This window comes from Pinus tabuliformis, chromosome 5_1, assembly GCF_031772625.1.
Source record: "Pinus tabuliformis cultivar Carrire ecotype Pingquan chromosome 5_1, CPIR1, whole genome shotgun sequence".
NCBI lineage: Eukaryota > Viridiplantae > Streptophyta > Pinopsida > Pinales > Pinaceae > Pinus > Pinus tabuliformis.
In genome coordinates this window covers 659,375,708-659,391,602 of record NC_142305.1, presented here as the reverse complement: position 1 = coordinate 659,391,602, position 15,895 = coordinate 659,375,708, and the positions used below count along the sequence as shown (strand labels likewise).

General features: G+C 35.9%; 1 pseudogene; it reads right to left on the bottom strand.

Annotated features, from left to right (window-relative positions):
* Positions 1-13,264: 13,264 nt before the first annotated feature.
* Positions 13,265-13,802, bottom strand: LOC149166718 (uncharacterized; annotated as a pseudogene).
* Positions 13,803-15,895: the final 2,093 nt, after the last annotated feature.

Sequence of the window (15,895 nt, the reverse complement as noted above, 5' to 3'; positions counted from 1 at the left end):
TAATGAGCAAAGAAACAGTAATACACACTGATCATCAGCCACTTCAATATCTACACTCCCAAACCAAGTTGAAACGATCAAGACATTACAGATGGATTGGTTTTCTACAACAGTTTCATTTAGTCATCAGATATAAAAAGGGCATACATAACAAGGTTGCAGATATGTTATTGAGACTCATTATAAATGCATCTACCATACTTAAGCATAATTTTGTGCTGCATGAAAGCTACATAGAACAGTATGCTCAGGACATGGACTTTCAAGATGTATATGCAACTTTGAGTCAAGGAAAAAGAGTAGAAGAATTGGACTATCATGTGAAGGACTAACTCTTATATCATTGTGGGAAACTCTGCATTCCACAAACTGAGAGCGTAAAGATAATTAGGGAAGCCCACACTTCTCTGATATTAGGTCACTTTGGGGTAAGTAAAATAGTTGCACAGCTGCAAAGGTTCTACTATTGGCCAAAAATGAATGAAACAGTTTCTAGATATGTAAAGGGGTGTGCTATGTGTGCAAAAAGCAAGCCCAGCAACAGAAAACTAGGCTTATACACTCCATTACCAGTTCCTTCTCACCCTTGGGAAATCATTTCCATGGATTTTGTTGGAGGACTGCCCAAATCTAGGAAAGGTCATGATTATCTGTATGTTTTTGTGGATAGATTCAGCAAAATGTGTATTTTGATACCCAGTAGTAAACAGATTACAACTAAACAAACTGTAAAATTATTTTTTGAACATGTATGGGTTCATTTCGGATTACCCACCTCTATTGTATCTGTTTGAGACACCCGATTTGTGGGGAAGTTTTGATCAAGTCTGTGGGAACTAATGGACACCAAGTTAAAGAAAAGCATAGCTTTTCATCCACAAACAGATGGCCAGACAAAAGTAGTTAACAGGACGGTGATCCAGTTACTGAGAGGATATTGCAGTAAACACCCTAAGCTTTGGGATGAACACTTGTGTTATGTTCAACATGCTTACAATGCAGCCAAACACTCTTCTACACAAAGATCTCCTTTTGAGACCTGCTTTGGTTTTGTACCGAGGTCTCCTTTGGATTTTGTCTTTGGTAAAGATACAGTGGTTGATAGACATAGTGATGTGGACAAGGCAACCAGGTTCATTGAATAGATCCAGGAGATCCACCAGGTAGTACATGAACAATTGGAAAGGAGCCAGGCCAAGTACAAGACTAGGCATGAAAAGCATCGGATGGAGCATAGTTTTCAAGTTGGAGACCAAGTCTGGCTGTATAACAGCAAGGACAGGATGCAGGGGAAGGTAAAAAGCTAAAACCTATCAGGTATGGACCCTTCAGGATACTTGAGAAGGTTGGTGAAAATGCCTTCTGCGTTGAGCTACCAGCTTACATGCACATCTACTCAGTCGTAAATGCAGACTATTTGAGGTTGTTTGAACCTTCAATGATTGAGGACCCCAAAGAGTAGAGTTAATTACCTTCTGTTGACAACCTGCTACCTGAATATCTAAATGAGTTGCAGGAGGATACAGTGTTGGACAGGAAGGTAAGGACAACACGCAGTGGACAAGTGGAATACCTCTAGATTGGGCTTAAAGGTTTGAAGCTGAGCAGTGTGAAGTGGATTGAGATTAGACAAGTGAGACAACAGTTTCCTCACTTAATCGTTGCTTGAAGAAAACCAAATTTTGGTGGTCCAAAAGCTTTTTCAGTGAGAAGGCCGTGATCCGAATTAGATCCACAAAAGACTGTCGAGAACCTTGACTATATCGAGATGAACAAATCCTTGAAAATTCCAAAAAAGCGATCAAAGACGCATTGAACCAATGGTAATGGCCGCCAACGTAGAATGACAAGGACCTCAGACAAAGCGCACTGACCAAGGCCCATGGAGACTGCGTAGGAGGTCAAAGTAGCCCCTGGGAGCCCCAGATCGGGAAAAGGAGGCGATTTTGATGTGCGATTATCGCTGGGAAAATAGGGCCAAAGTGGAAGAGCCTTAAGCACTCGGTCGCGTTAGGAGCTAGAGAACCGCGGGCGGAGAAACAAAAAAAAAGAGCTAAAGGACAAAGGCGGGACTCGCGTTCTGGAAAACTAGCGGTATTGATCGAGGTACCCTTGAATGGTAAGAGGCTTTGGAGGAGAGTGGAGCTATCCCACTTAGTGATTGACGCATGGAAGTGGAGGTGAGAGAAAATCCATTGTTGATCGTGTGCTATCGGTCGAGCAAGTCAACCGTGCTCGATGTGCGTATGACGTTGGATCTGGAGGACCCCAGATCGGACGCCTGAGATTGCGCCCGATGGAGGAAGCAGAATCGACAGGGGATTAAGTTGAGTTTTAAAGAGATTTGGAGTTCGTTTGATCGCCACGGTGGAGAAAGAACGCATACACGATGTAACAGAAGAAACGAACCAATGGAGCATGATGGCACCAGTTAGATGGAGACACGAGGCCACTGCCTGAGCATTCGTGCTGACGCCGAACAAGGAATTCCAAGCGCAGCTACAGAAGGTGAATTGCCATAGGCGGGAGAGGAACTGAACAGGCATAGGGATCGAATGACTAAAGCCATGAACAAAGACAGTCAAGCAGAACAAGAAGTAAAAAAGGAGAAGAGTTAATTGGAAACCCGAATTGAGAGGAGTTCGAGCAACTAAGAGAGATAGTGAACACAAAGAGCAGTAAAGCCAAGAAGAGGAGACGGAGGGCCGAGCTGACCACAGGCAGCATTGAGCACTAGAGAGATTGAAGATTCAAGCCTTCCCATAGAGGAATCTGTCTGAATCGAGCATCACAATTGGCTCTTTCCACTGTAGAGCAAGGGTCACAGAGTTGGTAGGAAGAACAGGAGTCTGTGTACTCCAAGTGGCTTAGGGAATCCAAGAACCACCCTGCCAAGCAAACCTGCTTCAGGAGAACTCGCATTGAGTCCCTGTATTTGTAATTCTCTGCTTAAAGACACAATAAAACAAGGCCACCACTGAGAGCTAGACCGGAGATGTAGCCCTCGCGAATAGGGTGAACTCCTTATTAAAAATTCTTGTGTCTTTGTATTGCTTACTGTGTTTCTCTGTTGTCTTTCCACTTATTTTCTATGTATTGGAAATCTAATCAATCTGTTGTTCAATAACACAGAACACACATACCAACACATGAGTCTGTAATACCTTTTGTTTAATAAATTTTCAAACTGAGGTCACTCATAGGGTGATTATCAGATCATTCCAAAATAAATCAACTCATTTGACATATAAGCGTAAAATTTTCACATTCCATCCATTTTTTTTGAAATAATAGTAACATCCATACTATACTATCAAATCAAATAGTATCATAACATCGATGGAAATCATTCTTATTAATTAGTCACACTACTTGCAACACATGCATCAAGGTTTAGATGAACTTGCAACTAGATGGCCAATACAGATTGGTGAAGGAATTTTCAATAGTCTGTAGTGGATCCATAGGTCAAATATTTTTACTAAGACACCCCCAAACTTGTGTTTTAGTCTTGTAGAAGCATCTTCCTCCTCTCTCCCAATGTTAGTCTGCAAATTTAATTTTCAATAATAAATGGTGGAATTCACAAATACAATCTCAGCCTAACACATCTACTTGTGCTCTTGTAGCTTTAGACTCATTCTTCATTCCTCAAGTAATTCTCCAGTCGACCTTGACCCCTCCTAGCCTCATAGGATGTATGAAAAATCACACAAACATTTATTTATTCCATAGTACTTCTTCCACCATCAAGTTATATCCGCACTTTATTAGGTGGCCTTTAATCTTTGTTGTTCTCTACTTGTACAAAATTTCATTTATTGACATTAGAAATATCATGCACATATTTTCGTAAATGAGAATCATAAAGAAGACTATGTACTATAATATTTCACAAAAATGACATCTATTATGCTACATGGTCTGCTTGGCCATATACATCAATGCCCCACAGTCTGTTGTTGCTATCTTGTTGCAACCTCCCATTCTCAGTTTGCATCTTTTTAGCTTAACTATGGAGTTTTCAATACAAATGTGGTGTTTAATTGTTTTCAGAGTGCTTAACCAGAGCTAAAGAACGAGACCACTGTGATTAATGTTAATAACATGCCCAGTGTTAATAAAATTATTATATTATTAAAGTCTAAAAAAAATATCATAATACAATTATTATTTTATGGATTAATTAAATTCTAAGTATTATATTTATATATATATATATATATTATTTTTTTTGTGATTATAAAATTTTAGAAGTGTAAGGTGATTTATACACTTGAGTGAGTTGAGTTGAGATATTTCAATAAATGAAGATAACATATTGTTACAATAAAATATTAAAAGAAAATAGTTAAATAAATTAAATATATACACATGTGTGTATTTTAGGTTATAAATATATATATATTAAAATGTAATGATTTATCAAACACTCAGAAAAGTAATATAATTATTTTTAACCAGTTACTATAAGAAAATTAGAAAATAACATGAAATTAAATGATTAAATAAATGATAGATAATTCGTGGGGGTTTTAGTATTAATTCCTTGGGTTTATAGTATTGGTCTTAGGGTTTATATACCTTGGGTTTATAATACCTTGGGATTTTAGAATTATTCCCCTAAGTATATAATATCAATCCCTTAGGTTTATCAATCTAAGGGTTCATATTCCTGGGGTGTAATATTATTCATAAGGTTTATAATATTATTCAATGTGTTGGATTTAGCTTTCTAAGAGTTCATTCTCCTAGAGTCTAATATTATTCATAGGGTTTATAATATAAATCCTTAGATTTAATATAAATCCCCTGGGTTTATTATCATGGTCAACCATGGTGAACCATTGTCCATCGTCAATGAAAAATATTTTCTCATTATGAAAATCTGCCATGGTCCAACATCGAAATGTGAAAAATATTGTCTCGATATCAAAATCAATCATGTTGGACCATGATCAACCATGGTCCAACGTTGCTTTGTGACAAAGATTGTCTCAACATGATAATGAACCATGGTCAACCACAATCAATGATGTTTATTTTAAAGTTTATAATATTGAACTTAGGGCTTATATACGTTGTGTTTATAATATTAATCCCTTGGGTTAAATATTAATCCCTTAGGTTTAATATTATTCCCTTTGGTTTATAATACCTTGGGGTTTCAGAATCAATCATTTGAGTTTATTATTCCCTTGGTTTTATAATATCAATTCCTTGGGTTTATTAATCTAAGGGTTCATATCCCAAGGTTATAATATTATTCATAGGGGTTATAATATTAATAATTGGGTTTAATATAAATCCATTGGGTTCATAATCATAGTCAACCATGGTTCAATGTCGTATTATGACAAGGGTTGCCTCAATATGAAAATTAGCGATGGTCAACTATGTTCCAGTGTCACATTATGTCAAAGATTGTCTTAATATGTATATCAACCATGGCCAATCATGGTCAAGCATGGTATATAACTATTGTCACATTGTGACAAAAAATGTCTCTTTCTCCAACATCACATTACGACAACCGTGGTCATCCATGGTCAACCATGGTCCAACTTCGTATTGTGACAAAGATTAGAATATCAAAAATGGTCAACCTTTGTCCAATGTTAAATTTTCCTACAATTTTTTTCAATATGAAAATCAATCATTGTCAACCATAGTCCAACATTGCATTGTGACAAAGATTGTGTCAAAATATAAATCAGTTGTGGTCAACCATGGTCCAGCGTCGCATTCTAAGAAATATTGTCCCATTATGAAAATCAATCATGTTCAACCATGATCAACAATTCTCCAACGTCGCCTTGTGCCAAATATTTTCTCAATATGAAAATCAATCATGGTGAACCATAGTCCAATATCACATTGTGACAAGATTTTTTCAATACGACAATCAACTATGGTCAACCATTGTCAGCCATGTTTATTTTAGGATTTATAATATTTATGTTAGGGTGATATATCTTTAGTTCATAAAATTTATCAGTTGGGTTTTAGTATTAATCCCTTCGGTTTATAATATTAATCCCTTCGGTTTAAGATTATTCCCTTGCATTTATAATACCTTGGAGTTATGGAAATAATCCCTTGGGTTTCTCAATCTAATGGTTCATATCCCTTGGGTTTATCAATCCCTTGGTCCAATGTCACATTATGGAAATCGTGGTCATCCATGATCAACCATGGTCCAACATCGCAATGTAAGAAAGATTGTCTAAATATCAAAATCAACCATGGTCAACCATGTCTAACCATTGTCCAATCTCGCATTGTGCCAAAGGTTGTCTTAATGTTAAAATCAATAATCGTCAATCATAATCCAATGTCTCATTATGACAAAGATTGTGTGAATATGAAAATCAACTGTGGCCAACCATGGTCTACCATGTTTATTTTAGGGTTTATAATATTTATCTTAGGGTTTATATACCTTGGGTTGATAATATTCATCCCTTATTTTAATATTATTCTCTTGGGTTTATAATCCCTCGGGTTTTTAATATTACTCCTTAGGTTTATTATTCATTTGGGCTTATAATATTTATCTTAGGGTTTATATACCTTGGGTTTATAATGTTAATCCCTTGGGTTTAATATTATTCCATTAGGTTTATAACACCTCGAGGTTTTAGAATTAATCCCTTCGGTTTATAATATTAATCATTTGAATTTATCAATCTAGGGGTGCATATCCCATAAGTCTAGCAATCCATTGTTCCTACATCACATTGTGACAACAATGGTCATCCATGGTCAACCATCGTCCAACATAGCATTGAGAGAAAGGTTGTCTCAATATGAAAATCAACCATGGCCAACCATAGTCCAACGCCACATTGTGCCGAAGTTTGTCTTAATATGAAAATCAATCACGGTCAATCATAGTCAAATGTCACATTGTGACAAAGATTGTGTCACTACAAAAAGAAATCGTGGCAAACCATGGTTAGCCATGTTTATTTTTGGGCTTATAATATTTATATCATGGTTTATATAACATGGATTTATAATCCCTTGGATTTTTACTATCAATACCTTGGGTTTATTATTCCCTTGTGTTTATAATATTTATCTTAAGGATTATATTCCTTGGTTTTATAATATTAATCCCTTGGGTTTAATATTCTTCCCATGGGTTTGTAATACTTTAGGGTTTTAGAATTAGTCCGCTGGGTTTTAATTATATCAATCTCTTGGGTTTATAAATCTACGGGTTCATGTTCCTAGGGTATAATATTATTCATAATGATTATAATATTAATATTAGGGTTTTATATAAATCCTTTAGGTTTATAACAATGGTCAACCATGTGCACCCATGGTCCAACATCACATTGTGAAAAAGATTGTCTTAATATGAAAATCAACCATGCTCAAATGTTACATTGTGAAAATATTGTCTCAATATGAAAATAAACCATGGTAAAATATGGTCAACCATATTTGTTTTAGGGTATGTATACCTTGGGTTTATAATATATTTCCCTTAGGTTTTTTGTATTGATCCATTGGGTTTATTATTCCCTTAGGTTTATTAATTTAGGGGTTCATATTCCTAGGATATAATATTATTCATAAGGTTTATATTATCAATATTTGGGTTTAATATAAATCCACTATGTTTATAATCATGGTCAACCATGGTCCAATGTCACTTTTTTAGAAAGATTGTCTCCATATGGAAATCAATCATGGTCAACCATGATCCAACGTCACATTGTGGCAAAGATTTTACCCTAAATAATTAATTAAACAATATATTAAAAAAAAATTAATCCATTCAATAATTAATAAATTCATTCATCCATTCAATAATTGATAAATTCATTAAATAATTAATTTATTCATTACTAATAATTAATTCACTCATAATAAATTAATAAATAATAATGATAATAATAATAATTATTAACTATTGTTTATCAATATAAAGATTGTTTTATTTACTTATTAATATTTATTTATTAAAAAAATATTAATTATTATTAACTAATTTAACTCAACGATTTATATTTAACCCAATTACTAATATTAAAACCCCTATAAATAACATTATACCCTACAAATACGAACCTCTAGATTAATAAACCAAAATGATTTATATTATAAACCCAAGGAGATAATAAACCCAAAAGATTGATATTAAAAACCCAAAGGATTATAAACGGACGGAAATAATATTAAACACAAGAGATTAATATTATAAAATGAAGGTATATAAACCCTAAGATAGATATTATAAGCCCTAAAATAACCATGCTTAACTGTGGTTAATTGTTTTATTATTATTTATTAATAAATATTGATATTAAATTTAATTTGAAAATAATGATGTTAATAATAAAAGTAGTAATATTAATTAATAATAATAATAATATATATAAGCCTTTTGCATGTATTAACCACATTTACTAATGTAATTGTGTTAGTTTTAAAATACACAAAACCTTTGGAGTTATGTCTCTTAATTTGAAAATAATGATATTAATAATAAAAGTAGTAATATTAATTAATAATATTAATCATATATATAAGCCTTCTGCATGTATTAACCACATTTACTATTGTAATTGTGCTAGTTTTAAAATGCACAAAACCTTTGGAGTTATGTCTCTATCAACTTATTGGTAGAGACATTAGTTATTTTTACGCAGACATGTGCAACGTACTTTGCATGTGTAAAATTAATATGGTTTCATGAGTTTTATACCTAGTTAGTGTTTAGGATTAAGCTCCATGTCATAGGATTTCCCATCAGAAGTTTAATATGATATAATTCCTTGAGTTTCTTAGGGTGAAAAAAATTGAAGGGAACAAAATGTGGAGCAGAGGACTTCTCTTCTCAAAATCTTATTGTAGCACAAGTCACAAAGAACATACGAGGTTTGATTGGAAGCACTGTCAAAGGTAATTTGACTTCAACTACATTTACTTTTCTTCTTATCTTCTTCCAGATCCTATAGCCTCTAAATTATTTCAACTTTTTCTCTTTTTTGTATTCTTCAAACGTCAATTTATTCATTTGTTGGTGCGGGTCTTCCATTGCTCCAGGTTGTCTAAGCATATCCTAGACTTCTGAAAAAAACAACTTGTATGTGGGTTTCTGTGAGATATTATCTTATGTAGTGCACTTTTCATCATCAATTTGTTGCAACATAAGACCATAATAAAATTTCATCTCTTTAGCATTCCAATACTTGAAAATTTCATTAATTTGTTCATCATGCATGTTGTCTTCAAGGTTCATTTCTGCAGCTTCTATGCAGACCTCATCAAGGCATGGCGTTGCAAGCAATGCTTCAAGAAATTTTCACTGTTCTTCAACATTATTTTGTGTACCTGCACATTATAAGTCAATATTAGAATTAAAAATATTTGGAGAACCACTTTGGTTTTGTTCCTCCTACTCCGTAATGAGAGCTTCCTTCTATTGCACTTCCAGCTCTACTTCTACTTTTGTCTCTATTTTCTCTTTGTGGGCTATCTCTGTCTCTTTCACTTCTATACTAACTCGTGCTTCTGCAAATAGGTTATCTTCCACTTTGTTTTCAGATTCAAGTTGGATTATCTCACCAAATAACCTCATGTCAATACGATGTTTTTGTTTCATCACCTACAACCATTCATCATTAGCCAACGATTCTTCATCAAATTTTACATCAAGAATATTAATTGTTGTATTCATCATAGCATTGACTGCTCCAATGGGAGTTTCATTGTCATCATCAAGCTTTGTTGTTGGATTCATCAAACTTTCGTCCACTTGTGATTGAGCACAGTGGGGTTCACGAGGATCTCCGTGCTCCTTTTCTGCCTCTTCTACAAATTCTTCACTCATCGTCCACTTGTGGATGAGCACAGTGGGATTCACTAAATTTTCGTCTCGATGCAGATATGTCACTGTAGAACCACCTTTATCTTCAACTTCAGTGCTCACCCTTGCACCAAAACTCTTCTCAAGAGTATCCCAGGCCTCCTTGGCTATCTTGTCATCTGAAATCAAGAGAAGCCTCTTGGTTTGTCCCATTTGTTCATAGTCTTCACACATAAGTTGAACATTGCAAATCTAACTCTCTTTACTCTATTGTCACTTCCACCTTTTTCTTTTCTTAAAACAATCCTTCTTTAAACAATAACTTTTCAATTTCACCAAACAATTTTTTTACTTTCACTTAAATACTTCACCTTCTTCCTTTTAAAAATTCATGTACCCTTTAAAATTTCTACAAAGCATCTTTACTTGTGTACCACATAACGCCTCTTAAAAACTTGACCAAAGTGGAGCTCGACTTTATTTTAATATAATGAATGACTCGTGGGTCTTTAAAAAATTTCAAAATGAAAATCATTTTTAATAAGCCCTTTTTGAAAAGACGAGATTCATGTTTTAATAAATGAGGAACCCAATAATATCCTCATGATTTATTATCAAACTTCGCGTGTTCTTTGTGAACCGTGCTTCCAATCAAACTTCGCGTGATCTTTGTGACTCGTGCTCCAATCAGATTCAGTGCTCTCTGTGTCTGGTTCCTTTTTTTTATAATATCAAGGGTAACACTGTGTGTGGTGAAGAGAGGCCGCGTGCTCTTCCAATGTCGTAAAGCGTTAGTAACGTTAACGCGAATCTGGTACTTTGTGTGGGTGTTAATACGTTGTATTCAATTGTGTAGGGTGGGTTAATATGGCTGCTCCTCACACAAAAATTTTGAAAAAGAATTCTGACATTGAGCTGAACTTTTTTCAATCGCTTTCCTTGGCTTAGCTATAGCTGGATTCTTCATTTTCTTGCTGTTTCTTCGTAGGTTTTTTCAAGCTTCTTTACACTTATGCTGCTCTGTCAAATTTCTTCAAGCTTCTTTACACTTCTGCTGCTCTCTCAAAGAGTCTTACACTCTCTTTTTCTGCTTCTTAGCAGTAGGCTTTTTCAAACTTCCACTGCTCTGTGCTTCTCTCTCTTCGCTCAGGTTGCTGCTCTCTCACGAAGTTCTATGCAAACTACAATGATCTCTGTTGCTTTCTCAAAGAGTCTTACCAGTCTAAGCTCCGATACCATGAAAAAAATTGAAGGGAACAAAATATGGAGCAGAAGACTTCTCTTCTCAGTATTACGAATAAGTTAAATAAGATTACATTGAAAACATGAGTAGTAAATGACTGAAGTTAAATTCACTTAAACTAAACTAAGTGAAATTAAACTAGAACACTTGGAGAGATGGTTTTGACACCTAATAAGTAGTTAAGATTAGATTTTCGAACATAAAAAAATATATTTTCAATAAATAATATAAAGATGATTGAAAAAATATTACGGAAATAGTAGAGAGATTTATAAGATCCCATGAAGAAGATTTCCTAGCATATGAGATCGAGGTCTGTTGTTTGGTTCTAGAACAAGTTATAGGAGAATCTTCGGTGAATTTCTGTAGTAGCTATTGAGAAAAGTAGCGGATGGAAAACATGGATGATGGGACGTGATAAATCACGATATGCATTATGCTATTCCCATATCCTCCACGTTTCTCTTCTAATTTGTAGCACGAATTCCAACTTTGTTTCCAATTTAATTAGGAAACCTTCTTCTTAAAACACAGCGGGAACCAATATATATCGTTGTGGGTGGTTGGTCCCACCATTGATAAAATATGAGAATCCAGATTACATTATTAATCAAATGGAATTACATATATACAAGAAGTGTTGTCTCAAGATAGGTAGGTTATCTTGGACACACAATTTGTTGGTTGAGAGATTATCTCAACCACACACCAATCTAGAAAATAGATCCTAACTACTAGGAACAGACTCGTTTACTTAGTAAGAATCACAATTGAGACAAGTAGGAATTAGATATTCCAACACTCCCCCTTAATGAGTACTTGTCTCCATATCAATCTGTAAAATCTAGTTATGGTCAAATATACCAAAAAGAATATATTGATGTCCATATAAAGGAGCAACCATCCACCAGAATGCATGGGTACTAACTACTGCAGCCGCCAATATTGTAGGATGTCCTTTGCACATGGTTCTTTCAACCATTATAACTGCACACCTGTACCTATACCTATAAATCCCCCTACAATATCATCATGGATTTTATCGGATTACCAGTAACCATGCTCTGGTTTTTATTAGATCACCCTCAATCATGCCTCCAAGGACTCTCAGCCACCAAGGCTCAACACAACCATGAATGCTCACCATAGTCGCTCTAGGCCACAAATCTGCCACTAAGCCACTCTAGCCACTATGGGCTACATAATTGCCACTAGGGCACTCCAACCACTAAGGCTCACCAAAGACCCGACTCAACCAGGTGGATGGTTTTCTCGACTAACCCTAAACCATGCCAACAGGGAATCTCTGTCCCACTTCACTCTTACATGTGGTTTCTTGCTTACCACAAACTGACACTGTAAACACAAAGTTGTTTTTAGATTACCACTAACTATATGGGGATACACATGCCTTACAAGGCTTATATTTCACACTCCAACTCTGGAGTTACCAAGTACACAGTTTACAAAGACCACTATAAAACACCCTAGAATTTCTTACTAATAAAATGTGACTCATAAAATAACATGCTAGTGAGTCTATTCTAGAAATTCACACTAACTCACACAAACATTCACCTAGTTGTCCATCATCCGTTAATTTTTTAATGTAGCTCCTTTGCCTCCTCTTCTGAACTTTTCATATCATCTTCAACATTATCTTTAGCATCTGTCTAATAGTTATCTTGGATTTCCATATTCACACAAGTGATTGGTTAGAGTAGCCAGTTCTATCCAAATCACTACACATCATATTGAGTTGGCTAGACTCAATATATTAATCAATTCCAAGACAATTCTATTATATCTAAACAACATGCTATTCTTACAATTGAGAACCACATTTCATTTTATAATGACCAAAGATTTCTATGATTACCATCGGGGAAATCCTGAGGAGTCATGGGAGCTCCAAAGTCGCCACACCTCATGGGTTGAAGTCAAACTGATCGACCATTGTTGCACGCGACACCAGTCCGTGCCATTGCTCCATATCTTGGAATACGCTCTCCAACAGCTCTCCAAATAGGTCATATTGAATATCTCATCATGCAATTGCCTCTAGAACGAGTATTAGTTATCATACATGCAGCTCCATGCTCACCGTAAACATGATAAATACAAATCGTCTATTGACTTGAGCTCCACCATCGAGTTCTCAGGTTGTATGACGCTGACTTAAAAAAATGGGTTGACTATGTTTGCCCCAACTGATAGTCTCTTGGTAAAAGTCCCTTATGGTCTCGTATCTCAAAAATATTGGTGCTCGCATTCATTAACAAATTCGCAATCCCATTGTGTCCTTGAAAAAACAGCCTTATGCAATGCATTACAACCATCAGAGTCTTGAGCACATAGATCTGCACCAACATCAATGAGAATTTTGACAACATTTTCATGGCCTGCATATGCTACACGGTGTAGATTAGTCACCTGAACTCCTCTTTTTTTCTTATTAAGTATTGCTCCATTCTTCAAGAGAAGGGAGCGAGCTTGAACATGACCATTTATGGAAGCATAATGTAGCAGAGCATATCCAAAGGAATCATCAATGTTTACATCAAACCCCTTGGAAATCAGCCTCTCTATGCGCTGTAAGTCACCTATCATGCAGGCGCTGCCCAGACTTTGGTGAAAAACCATTTCTTCTAGAGATTGTTCCATGCCATAAGAATTTCTATGACAGCAATTGCATTCCTGCTAATGGAAATTATTCCTCCTGCCATCTGCCATGGTCGATTATTTGGGGAAAAATAAATAAATAAATAAAATGATTCAGACTTTGCGATCACCATATGCAGTCTTCCATCCACTCCACTGATAGACTGAACCACCACATGAGTGATCCACTCAACCTGCGATCTCTAGTCCGCCGGCTCTGCTACCCCGATCAACCAATCTGCTCCCACATTGCTCGTATCTCACTCTCTGAGTGGCAGACACACCACCGCTGCCAATCCTCGAGGTTATACCAGTATCAACACCACAACCTGCAGAAATCGAAGGTGCCATGCACCAAGCACCTGCAGGGATCTCACTCTCTTACACTGCACCACACACCACACTCCTCACAATGCTAACACACATAGTGAGAGAGCATCCACGCTTCCACTGCATAGAACCATTTCCAAGGCCACTGCTATAAGAATGATGATCAGAGCAACGGATACCTATGCCAACACAACGGAATGAGCTATGGCAACGGAGTTTACAACATCCTCTATACGTCAGACCATAGCAGCAGTGTGCTTAACACGATTTCAATCAGCCACTCAAGCACTTAAACAAACCAAAAAAAACTGATAGAAAAACAACATACACTAAACTTTTTATTTCCTCAGCCTAGGAGGGACCAGGCTTCCTAATCCCAAGGCAGGCCAAGCCCATGAGGGGCCAGGCCCTCAGGGATTTGATACCATGATAAAATATGAGAATCCAAATTAAATTATTAATCAAATGCAATTACATAAATAAAAGAAGTGTTGTCTCAAGATAGGTAGGCTATCTTGGACACACAATCTATTGGTTGATAGATTATCTCAACCACACACCAATCTAGGAAATAGATCCTAACTACTAGGAACAGACTCCTTTACTTAGTAAGAATCACAACTGAGACAAGTAGGAAATAGATATTCCAACAACCATAACATGTTGAGGTCCAGTCTCAACTTAAAGTCGAAGGTCAGGATGTTTGTGCAGATTCCTATACACACCTACTTATCCGAAGCCTGACTGAGCAGATGGCGAGGTCGGGTTCAAGACTGTTCTAGCCTCTCCCTTTGTAAATCTTCTACGCACTCTGAATTGACCAACTTGGATGAGACACGATCCTGAATTAAGTTGTTTTCTCTATGCCTTCCACTGATCCATCGACAACCTTTCTTGATGTAGCAGATATCTTCCTTCCTCTATATACTTTTCTCTATTCCGTAGAACCTTCCTTTTGTGCCTCCATACGTGCCTTAAAAGCTATACTCCCATATCCCATAGAAACGCTACATATGGGTTTCCTTCCTTAACTTTCCTCACTCGAGTTCAGCATCGGGTGTTTGTATGCATCATGAATTTAATACTGCAAAGACATGCCTACGAGCATGCCAAATAAAGTTTTGGTGTTATCCATACTTCTCACTATAATGATGTTCTAATTATAGCTTCAATCTACCAGGATACCACACATGATTTGTAATACCCCACTTGCCTTAGCAAGACAACTTTTTGCACTTAGCTTACGGTTGGTTGTTCTTCTCCTTCCATTATCTCAGGTTTTGTTTTGCAGTTATTTCATATTTTCCATGTTGCTGTAGTCTTCTAAAATCAACCAAGTGATGAAATTATCTCATCTTTTCAGTATCATGGTTTCGTCAACCTCCATGCTCTGTCTACACTCTTGTTGTTAGATGTTGCTTCTTCCTTTCCAAACCATAACTTTGGTAGTTATCATCCACACCAATGGATTCAAGGGTTTGGTCTCCATTTAATCACATGGCTTACATTATTTTATGTCCTCATAACAATAAATAGAATGCAAAATTCAAAACTACTAGAAACATTCTATTACCATTTGCTTCCTTGTGTTTGATTGTTGCAAATGAGATAAATTTTCCTGAGACAAACCAATCTCATTACTCTTGTCCCCTCCTTCTCCTCTTGGCAACATTCCCTTCCTTCTTTCCAAAATCGTAGTAGTCCTTCCATCATATTATTTTTCAAAAAGCTTCACAATGATTCGGTACCAATGGGTGGCTATTTCTTCCATGTAGCTTCCACGAACTACAAATTCATCTTCAGCAAGCTCTATAATTTCACCAAGACATGCTTGT